Genomic DNA, 10,930 nt, shown 5'->3' with positions numbered 1-10,930 from the left:
TGATTTAAAAAAAAAAAACAAAACACAAAAATCGGCCTACCATTTCTCTGATTGACCCTCCCCCCCTAAACCCTCCCACGTTCTAGGCGTTTTTGACTTGGATGAAAAGTTGGACAAAAATATGGTATAAAGATGGACGATTTAGCAACTTGGAAGATTAGATCGGCAGGACGTATAGTTAGGCGATTTTCGAAACAAAAAAATTTTGGATGTATTTTTCGAAAATGTGTCCTAGGCTGTTTTTTCTACTTTGGACGTCTTGCGGCTTAGACGAAAACGGACTTAGAGGTTCCTTTCGATTATGCCCCTCCACGTTTTGATTTGAGCATAAAGTATGATGGGTGGTGTGAGGGATCAATAGCCTATTGATGAATTCTGGTTGTCCAGCAATTTTTGTTTTAAAGGTCAGTAACATAATTTTATAAGTGATTCAGTGCTCAATGGGGAGCCAGTGAGCTTTCCAAGCTTAGGTAATATAACCATGTAGGCTCTATAAAAGACCTGTGTGCATACCCTATAGAGGGCCTGGTATAGAATCAGAGAAATGTTTGTAGAATTGGGGGGAATGTGTGGCTACAAGCACCCTGAGGCTGTGAGCTCAAGTCCCTCACTGCTCCTTGTGACCCTGGGCAAGTCACTTAATCCCCTCATTGCCCCAGGTACTCTAGATAGAGTTTGAGCCCACTGGGACAGATAGGGAAATATGATAAAGTACCTGAATGCAAAACCACTTAGGATATAAGTGGTATATAAATAATTAAATAATAAAAAATAATCCATTTGGGCCTGGAAATTTCACCAGTTTAAATCTTTTGATAGCTCATGGGGACTATCAAGCCTGGTTAAGAGTTTACCCATCCTATCTCCCCATTGCTATAACTGATATTTTTGAAAATCAATGTCTCTGCACCTTGCCATGTAGTAAAGACTGGAGGGGTGGCCAACATGACACTGATTTTTACAAAGGGTTCTAGAGGTGATCTGGGAAATTATAGACCAGTGAGTCCGACGTCAGTGCCGGGCAAAATGACAGAACATATACATATGCATGGATTAATGAGAGAAAGCCACCATCGATTTAGTCAAGGGAAATTTTGCCTCACCAATCTACTGCAATGATCAATGTAACCCCCTTTTGTCTTTCCCTTTCTCCATCTCTAGCCTATACTGATTGTAGTTCCTCCCCATTCTTTCCTTTTGTTTGAAGTAAGTCAGAGTCTCCCCCAACAAACTATTTGTCCCCCCCATTTTTAAATGTACGTTGCTTTGAAAGTCTGGAAAAGCTATTTTTATCCAATTTTAAATAAACTTGGAAACTTTCTTTGAAGGAGTGAATGAATATGTGGATAAAGGTGAGCTGGTTCATATCGTGTCTTTGGATTGTCGTAAGGCATTTGACAAAGTGCCTCATGAAAGACTTTTGAGGAAATCGAGTCATGGGTAGTGGTGTAGTAAAGGGGCAGCGGCCCACCTCAGACCCTATCTTGGTAGGGGCACCCCCACCCCCACCCCCATTGCTTGCGTCCTTCCTTCCCTGCCCCCTGTACCTCTTTAAATCTTCGCCAGTGCAAGCAACTACTCTGGCCTGCTGCTCGCGCCGGCCTGGCTCCCTCTGAAATCACTTCCGGGTCACAGGGCCAGGAAGTGACATCAGAAAGAAAGCCACTACCGGCGTGAGCAGTAGGCTGGAGAATGTGCTTGGGTTGGTGAAGATTTAAAGAGGTATGGGGTGGGCAGGGAGAGCGTGAGTGTGGGGTGCGGAAGGAGCAGGGACTGGAGAAGAGGGCACGGGGGGGGGGGGGGCACTGCCCTAGGCGCCTCCTACCCTCGATATGCACTGGTCATGGGCCGGGAGATAATGTCCTATTATGGATTAAAAACTGGTTGAAGGACAGAAAACAGAAAGTAGGTTTGACGATATTCTCAATGGAGAAGGGTAAATGGGTTCCCCAAAGGTCTGTGCTGGGACTGCTGCTTTTTAACATATTTATCAATGATCTAGAGCTGGGAATAACTAGTAAGAACATAAGAATAGCCTTACTGGGTCAGACCAATGGTCCATCAAGCCCAGTAGCCCGTTCCCACGGTGACCAATCCAGGTTACTAGTACCTGGCGAAAACCCAAGGAGTAGCAATATTCCATTCAGAATCCTAAAGAATAGCAAGATTTCGGAACACCTAGGAGTAGCAACATTCCATGCTACCGATCCAGAGCAAGCAGTGGCTTTCCCCGTGTCTTTTTCAATAACAGACTATGGACTTTTCCTCCACAAACTTGTCCAAACCTTTCTTAAAACCAGCTACGCTATCCGCTCTTAGCACAACCTCTGGCAATGCGTTCCAGAGCTTAACTATTCTCTGAGTGAAAAAAAATTCCTCCTTTTGGTTTTAAAAGTATTTCCCTGTAACTTCATCGAGTGAGATAATTAAATTTGCTGATGACACAAAGTTAAAAGTTGTTATATTGCAAGAGGATTGTAAAAAATTGCAAGAGGACCTTGTGAGACTGGAAGACGGCATAAAAATGGCAGATGATGTTTAATGTGAGTGAGTGCAAAGGGATACATGCGAGAAAGAGGAACCTGAACTATAGCTATGTGATGCAGGGTTCCATGTTAGGAGTCATTGCCCAGGAAAAGGATCTAGGTGCCAGCTCAATGTGCAGTGGTGGCTATGAAAGCAAATAGAAAGTTAGGAATTATCAAGAAAGGAATGGAAAACAAAGATGAAAATGTTACAATGCCCTTTTATCGCTCTATGGTACAGCTGCACCTCGAAAAATGTATGCAGTTCTGGTTACTGTATCTCAAAAAAGATATAGTGGAATTAGAAAAGGTATGGGATGACTTCCCTATGAGAAAATGCTAAAGAGGCTAGGGCTCTTCAGCTTGAAGTGACGACTCAGGGGTGATATGATGGAGATCTATAAAATACTGAGCAAATTGGAGTGAATCACTTGCTTACTCTTTCCAAAAATACAAGAGGGCATGCGATGAAGCTAAGTAGTACATTTAAAACAGACCAGCGAAAATATTTCTTTACACAATGTGCAATTAAACGCTGGAATTCATTGCCCAAGAAAGTGGTGAAATCAGTTAGCTTAGCAGGGTTTATAAAAGGTTTAGATAATTTCCTAAAAGAGAAGTTCTTAGGCAATCATTGAGACGGCTTGGGAAAATCCACTGCATATTGCTAGGATAAGCACCTCTAAGCAGCATAAAATCTGTTTTACTAGTTGGGATTAGAGGTCCACACGGGAACAGGGATCACGGGAATCCCGCGGGGATCCCCCCTAGGTCAACGGAACTCCCACTGGGACCCCTCCCAGGCCCACAGGACTCCCACGGGGATGGAACTGGGGTTCCTATCTTCCCGACTCGAGGCCTACCTTATTTCTAATCTGGCGCTGCACTGAGCTCCGTCCGAATCCCGACCAAACAGCAGGCACGATGAGTCCGAGTCCCGATCAAGTCACGTAGGCATGATGGAGTTCATCACATAGGCAGTAAGCTCAGCACAGACACACATTGGTTCAGCTGCAGCACAATTGGGTCAATCACAAACGAACTCAGAGTTCTAAGGTCATTTGTGATTGGCCCATTGTGCTGCAGCTGAACCAATGTGTGCCTGTGCTGAGCTTACTGCCTTCGTGATGAGTTCCAGACTGGAACGCTGCTTGCTTCTGTGTCTCTTCGCAGCCCCGGCATTCTTGGCCAGGTGAGTCCCGTGCAGGGGAAGGGTTGGAATGCTGCTTCCATTATGGGAGGGCGGTGGTTGTCGCATTGATCTCAGACTGACCGTCTTCTCCCCACCTTAGCAGCTCGTAATGGGATAAAATAGGTCCTTTACCGGGCAAAGTGGTGAAGGTGCTCGGCAGGAGTCAGGCGCTTAAAAAGACCTGGTTTTGCCTCCCTGGTGTGCATGGTAAAAATCAGAGCGGTATAACTGATGCCATTGGAAAAACCAGGAGTGGATCAACTTCTTTGGTTGGCCCGGATTAAGGTAGTAACTGTGAGCCTGCTGAGGGGGAAGGAAAGGAAAAGAAAGTTGTAATAGAGATGCCAAGTTATCCAGTTTAAGGCTGGAGGCTTTATAGCAGGGGTAGGGAACTCCGGTCCTCGAGAGCCGTATTCCAGTCGGGTTTTCAGGATTTCCCCAATGAATATGCATGAGATCTATTTGCATGCACTGCTTTCAATGCATATTCATTGGGAAATCCTGAAAACCCGATTGGAATATGGCTCTCGAAGACCAGAGTTCCCTACTCCTGCTTTATAGCCAGGTCTGGTTTAGCACTTACATCCCCAAGCAGTGTGAGATTTGTAATCTCTGATTCTACCCATTGGAATAAGTGCAGTACATGGATTATTACAAAAAATATATTTTTTATACAGAGGAGGGAGGTGTTAAAAAAATGATTGTATTTTATTGTTGGTTTAAATAAACTAAGGCTTAAAAAAATTTCAAAACTTTCTGAGGTAATTGCTGCTTTTTATGCGGACAGATAACTTTTAGGGGGGACGGGACGGAGGGATTTTTTGTGGGGATGGAGGGATTCCTCGCAGGGACGGGTGGAATTCCTGTCCCCGTGCAATTTTCTAGTTGGGATCTAGCTAGGGATGTGGGACCTGGGTAAGGTGACCATACGTCCCGTTTTCAACGGGACAGTCCCATTGTCCCCACACACAGCTTTGGGAAGCTGAAATGTCCCTTTTTCAGGGACAGTGTCCAGAAGCTGTGCTCGGGGACAACGGGACAGGCAATTGCTTCCCCTCAGTCCACCATAGCTGCTGCTTGCCAGCCTCTCTCTAGCGCCATTCAAACCACCCCCACTCGGTCCGCTGCTTGCCGTCCAGAATTCTTCATCCTGACGTCAATTCTGACGTCGGAGAGGAAGTTCCGGGCCAGCCAGGCAGTGATTGGCTGGCCCGGAATTTCCTCTTGACGTCAGAATTAACGTTGGGAAGAAGGATTCTGCCTAATCTTCTGAACTGCTTCCTTAATTTGCCCCTTGACTCTGGCCACCTCTCGCTGCAGATTGGCTTTCGTTATTGCAGCTGTTAGGAGACGGGGAGGCAGCCCGCGGTTCATCCTGACCTGACCCAAGCTGGGAATCGCTATCACCCGAACCATTTTAGAACCGCTCCCATGCGGTGCAGGGCTCTATGGTCTGATCCTCCCAACGGCACCTTGTCAATCATCGGTTTCTTTTTGGCGGCATCACTCTTCTCCCCCCACTCTTCCGATTGCAGGAACACACTGGTAAGGGCCGGGAAAAGGGGTGCTAGTGCTAAATCGGGAGGTTTTAAGTCTCAAACAAGTGGGAGCTTCAGCTCTAATGGGCCATACTATTGGATGATATCACCTGAAGCTAGGGAAGAAGGATTTTGGACTGCAAGCAGTGGCAGTGGATTGGGGGGGGGGTGGAATTGGGTGCGGTAGGGAGGAAGGTAAGCAGGCTAGCTATGGGGTAGGGGCTGGGACAAAGGCTGGAAGGCAGTGAGGGGGACATTGGAAGGAGGGAGGAAGGAAGGAAGGAAGGAGAGAAAGAGGCAGAGAAAAGGGGGGGAGGGATTGTAAGTAGAAGAAAGACTAGAGAGATAAAGGCCTGGACCAAAGGAGAAAGACAGGAGGCAGAAGCTGGACTTTGGGAGGTGCAGAAGGGGAGAGACCCTGAGGAAGAGCAGAGAGAGGCAAGATCATAACAGAGGAGGGAGAGAGAAGACCCTGGAACAAAGTACAAAGGAGAACTGACACTGGATCTAGGGGCACTAAAGACATAGGAAGGAGGCACTGGGGACACTAAGGACATAGGAAGGAGGGAGGGAATAGAAAGGAACAATTGTTGGGCCTGAGTGCAGAAAGAAAGAAATTAAAGATTGGATGCACAGTCAGAAGAAGAAAGTGCAACCAGAGAATCATGAAATCACCAGACAGCAAAGGTAGGAAAAATTATTTTATTTTCAATTTAGTGATCAAAATGTGTCAGTTTTGAGAATTTATATCTGCTGTCTATATTTTGCACTATATTTGTCTATTTTTCTATAGTTACTGAGGTGACAACTTTGAAACCCCCCAAATATAAATGATAACATTTTCTTTGTGTATAGGGCGTTTCATGTTTTTTTATTTTTATTTTATGGTTACTGTTATGAAATAATAAGATATTGTGTGTACATCCAAAATGAATGGAAGAAATTGGGGGGCGGGTCTGAATATTAAGATGTCCCGTTTTGATGAAAAAAATAAATGGTCAGGTTGGACCTGGGTTAGCCACCTTTGGAAACAGGATGCTGGGCTTGATGGACCTTCGGTTGGTCCCATTATGGCAATTCTTATGTTACCAGTACAAAAACAACAACAAACCAACCTAGCAACTTGCTTACAAGAAATAGACAAATTCGTTTCCAGATCATTCCCAGGATCCCAACTTTTACAACGCGCCACTGCCGATTAATGGCATGCTGAATGCAAATGAGCCCATTCAATGCCCAACAGGCTTCTTGCCATTCAGTGCATGCCAGTCGGTAGCAGCGCTTTGCAAAAGGAGCCCCTGTGACCACAGCAAACATTTCTCCAGAACCAGAAAGTGCGGATTCAATCATCGTATAATGCAGGGGTGTCCAATGTCGGTCCTCGAGGGCCGCAGTCCAGTCAGATTTTCAGGATTTCCCCAATGAATATACATGAGGTCTATTTGCATGAACTGCTTTCATTGTATGCTAATAGATCTCATGCATATTCATTGGGGAAATCCTGAAAACCCGACTGGATTGCAGCCCTCGAGGACTGACATTGGACACCCCTGGTAACGGCTAAGCTTCTTTTGTGTGTGTTTGCATCCATTTTTTATATGTGGTTAGAAATGTAAGAGTCAGTGGCGTACCTAGGGTATGTGGCACCCGGGGCCCATCATTTTTTGACACCCTACCCCCCATGTAAAAAAATATTTTTTGTAATGACCATGAAACAGAATAAATGGTCAGAATAGAAACAGGCAGTGAAAATTTTCTTATATTCCAAACATAACATAACATAAATTATGTCTGAATTGTCATGACATCAGAAGTACATATGGAGTAGTTGCAGGTGATGCTTGGGACAGTTCTGATTGTGTTAGTTCGGTTTTATGTGTTTTTTGAATAGAAGGGTTTTTATTTCTTTTTGAAGGTTTTGCAGTCTGTGGTCGATGTCAATTGGTTGTAGAGTTGGGGGTCGAGTGTTGCAGCTCGAAAGCTAGGAGGTTGTCGAACAGTTTTTTTCTTTTGACGTTTTTGGTTGGAGGGTGTGTGAATGGTGCGTGAGTTCTCCTATGTCTGTTTGAAGTGGATTGAATTATTTAGCTGAAGAAATTAGTTACCCCCTCATCCCAAACACATTAATTCTCTTCCATTTTTATTCCCATTATAAAAAACACTGATAAGTTCCCAGAAAAAAAATACATTAAAATAAGAAGTGAAAACAAAGGCCCCTACAGATGAGAACATAACATAAGAATAGCCTAACTGGGTCAGACCAATGGTCCATCATGCCCAGTAGCCCATTCTCATGGTAGCCAATCCAGGACACTAATACCTGGTCAAAACCCAAAGAGTAGCAACATTCCATACTACCGATCCAGGGCAAGCAGACACTTCCCCCATGTCTTAATAACAGATTATGGACTTTTCCTCCAGGAATTTGTCCAAATCTTTCTTAAAACCAGCTACACTATCTGCTTTTACCATAACTTCTGGCCACTTCATTTTTAAGTTTAGATCTTTCCTTTCAAACAGAGACCTTGCTAGATGTCAAATATAGCACAAGGTAACTTCACATGGACTTAGCTGTGCAGGAAATGTGAATCTCCTCATACACCCACCATATAGTGCAAAAATGTGCAAAGGTCTGTTTTTTTCTTTCGATCACTACATAGCCTAATGCCACACAAGCAGCGCTGTTACAAACATATTCTGTAGGTCAATACTAAGGATAACAAAGTTTCCTTCCTTGGACCAGAAGGAGATAAACCACTGGAAGAGATCCCAAAACAACACCCAAAGACCCACTCAGTGTGTGAACCAGTTGAGTGGAGTGGACTAACTGGGGGGTGGAAATGGGCCCGGAGTTTGCTCAGCAGAATTTCCCAGACCACCTCTTCCTCTCAACACATTGACATGCTGCCACCATCACCACTAGGAACACCTCACTGGGTAGGCCAGCTATGCTATAAACTTTATAAAACACATTATTATATTTTCTTATAAAGCACATATTTTAACTGAACTCTCTGACATCCTCAGCCTTTCCATTCACAAAAATAGAAGGAAGAAAAGTTCCCATTTCCTGCAGTCTCATGTCCCCGGCCTATACAATATTTTTTTTCTGCAGACCCTTCAAAAGTCTGACCAAATCCTCGTTTCACTTGCATTATAAAGTACTGAGGATGCCATCTCTCCCCAATCCCAGGTCCTAAAGTCTAAGACAGTAGCGCAAACTAATGCTGCCAGATACAGGAAAAAAATTTTTGATTCGATTCAGCCCTATTGAATTGGTTTTTCAATTCGATTTTCCTGCCCAGTTGGGTGATTTTTTTCAAAACTCCTGGTGGGTTTTATAGCTTTTTCACCCCCTTTGGCTTCTCCTAACCACACTGGCGCTGTGGTGGAAATAAAATAAAGAAACAAAAAGGACTTTTCCTCTCTCTGTTAAATCCTAGCTCACGTTTGCAGTCCAACACCAGCTCTGGCAGGATACACATTTCAAATCTGACATATTATAATCACAAAACAGAAAATAAAATTAATTTTTCTACCTTTTGTTGTCTGGTTATATTTCAAATCTTGTTGGTCCAAGGCTCTGGTTTTCTTCTGATAACTTGCTTGCCAGGGTCTCCTTCTTTCTGCATGCTAACCATCCATCTGCCAACTCTGTCCTCCCTTTCCATTTCCCTTCCCTTCCCAGGAAGTCTGGTATCTTTCCTTTTTTTCATCTCCCTCCACAGATCCACCTTTTCTTAAATACCCTTTCATCCGGCATCTCTCCCTCCTTCCCCACCACCCCAGAGTCCACCATCTCTCCCTTTCTTTTCCTAATTACCCTCCTATCCAGTATCTCTATCCCTCCTCCACACCATCCCTTGTGTCCAATTTCTCTCCCTTTCTGTTCCTTCCCTCCCTAAATCCCATGGTCCATCATCTCTCTCCCTCTCCTCTATTTTCAGACCCATTATTTCTTCCCCCCCCCAAAGTTTGGCATATGCACGTCTCTTTGAACACCCCCTTCCCTCCGTGTACTTCTAAATCATGGTCCCCCCCAAAGGCCTGTCCCCCCTTAAAGGTCTGCCTGCCCCCCCTTGAAGGCCTGCACCCCCCTTGAAGGCCTGTCCCATCCCCTTGTAGGCCTGTCCCCCCCTTGAAGGCCTGTCCCACCCCCTTGTAGCTTCTCCCCCCCTTGTAGGCCTGTCCTCCCTTGAAGGCCTGCCTGCCTGCCTTTCCCCCCCTTGAAGGCCTGTCCCCCCTTGAAGGCCTGCACCCCCTTGAAGGCCTGCACCCCCCCCCGAAGGCCTGCACTCCCTTGAAGGTCTGCACCCCCCCCCAAAGGCCTGTCCCCCCCTTGAAGGCCTGTCCCACCCCCTTGTAGGCCTGTCCCCCCCTTGTAGGCCTGTCCCCCTTGAAGGCCTGCCTGCCTTTCCCCCCCTTGAAGGCCTGCACCCCCCCTTGAAGGCCTGCACCCCCCTTGAAGGTCTGCACCCCCCCCGAAGGCCTGTCCCCCCCTTGAAGGCCTGTCCCACCCCCTTGTAGGCCTGTCCCCCCCTTGAAGGCCTGCCTGCCTTTCCCCCCTTGAAGGCCTGTCCCCCCCCCTTGAAGGCCTGCACCCCCTTGAAGGTCTGCACCCCCCCAAAGGCCTTCACCCCCCCTGAAGGCCTGCCTGCCCCCCCTTGAAGGCCTGCACCCCTTGAAGGTCTGCACCCCCCCCCCCGAAGGCCTGCCCCCCCTTGAAGGCCTGCCTGCCTGCCTGTCACCCCCTCCCCCTTGAAAGCCTGCCTGCCTGCCCCACCCTGAAGGCCTGATGCCCCGACCCACCCCGAAGGACCGCTCGCCCCCCTGGCCTCCCCGTACCACCTATGAAGCAGCCGCAGCAGGATCGCGAAGTCAGCGTCAGCGATCCCTGCGCTGCTTCCTGCGCCACGGTCCCGCCCCTCCTCTGACGTCAGAGGAGGGGCGGGATCGCAGCGCAGGGATCGCTGACGCTGACTTCGCGATCCTGCTGCGGCTGCTTCACAGGTGGTGCAGGAAGGTCAGTGGGACGAGCGGTCCTTCGGGGGGGGGGGGACTGAACGGCAAGGCCGGGAGCACCCCCTTAGTGCTGGCACCCGGGGCGCATCGCCCCTCCCTTGGTACCCACTGGTAAGAGTGAAATAAAACCAAAGATTGTGGATCTCCTTTCATTTGTAAAGCAATAAAACGTGTATCGTTTCAAATTTATACTCCTAGCGATGGCACAGTATAAATCTGAAAGCAAACGAGAGGAGAAAAACCTCAACTTACTGGTTTTCAGTCCTACCCCTGGGGCAGTGAGTCTCATTCCATGAGCTGAGCCAACCTTGGGATCTCTAAGACCAAAAGCAACTGTCAGTCACTAGTTATGCAAATATATTTTAACCCCCCCCCCCCATACCAAGGCCATGTGGTTTGTGCAAATAAGACCCCCGCCAACGGCGGTTCTTCTCGCTATTCCACGCATGGACCTGACCATCTCATTTTGTTATTAACTACCCTAACTAAAAGTTAAGACTCGCAATTTGGGGAAAACCAGGACTGAACTGACCCGAGATAAACTGGCACCCTTCATTCTGCAAACCAGAAATCTGATCCTTTTTTGGCTTTGCTCCTGTCACTATGCTGCCGTAGAAGTCCTAACAGGTGTTTGTTTGTTTTTTTCTGGGGGG

Source organism: Geotrypetes seraphini, chromosome 1 (genome assembly GCF_902459505.1).
Source record: "Geotrypetes seraphini chromosome 1, aGeoSer1.1, whole genome shotgun sequence".
NCBI classification, from domain to species: domain Eukaryota; kingdom Metazoa; phylum Chordata; class Amphibia; order Gymnophiona; family Dermophiidae; genus Geotrypetes; species Geotrypetes seraphini.
The sequence above is the reverse complement of the archived record's forward strand: the minus strand, read 5'-3'. Positions refer to the sequence as shown.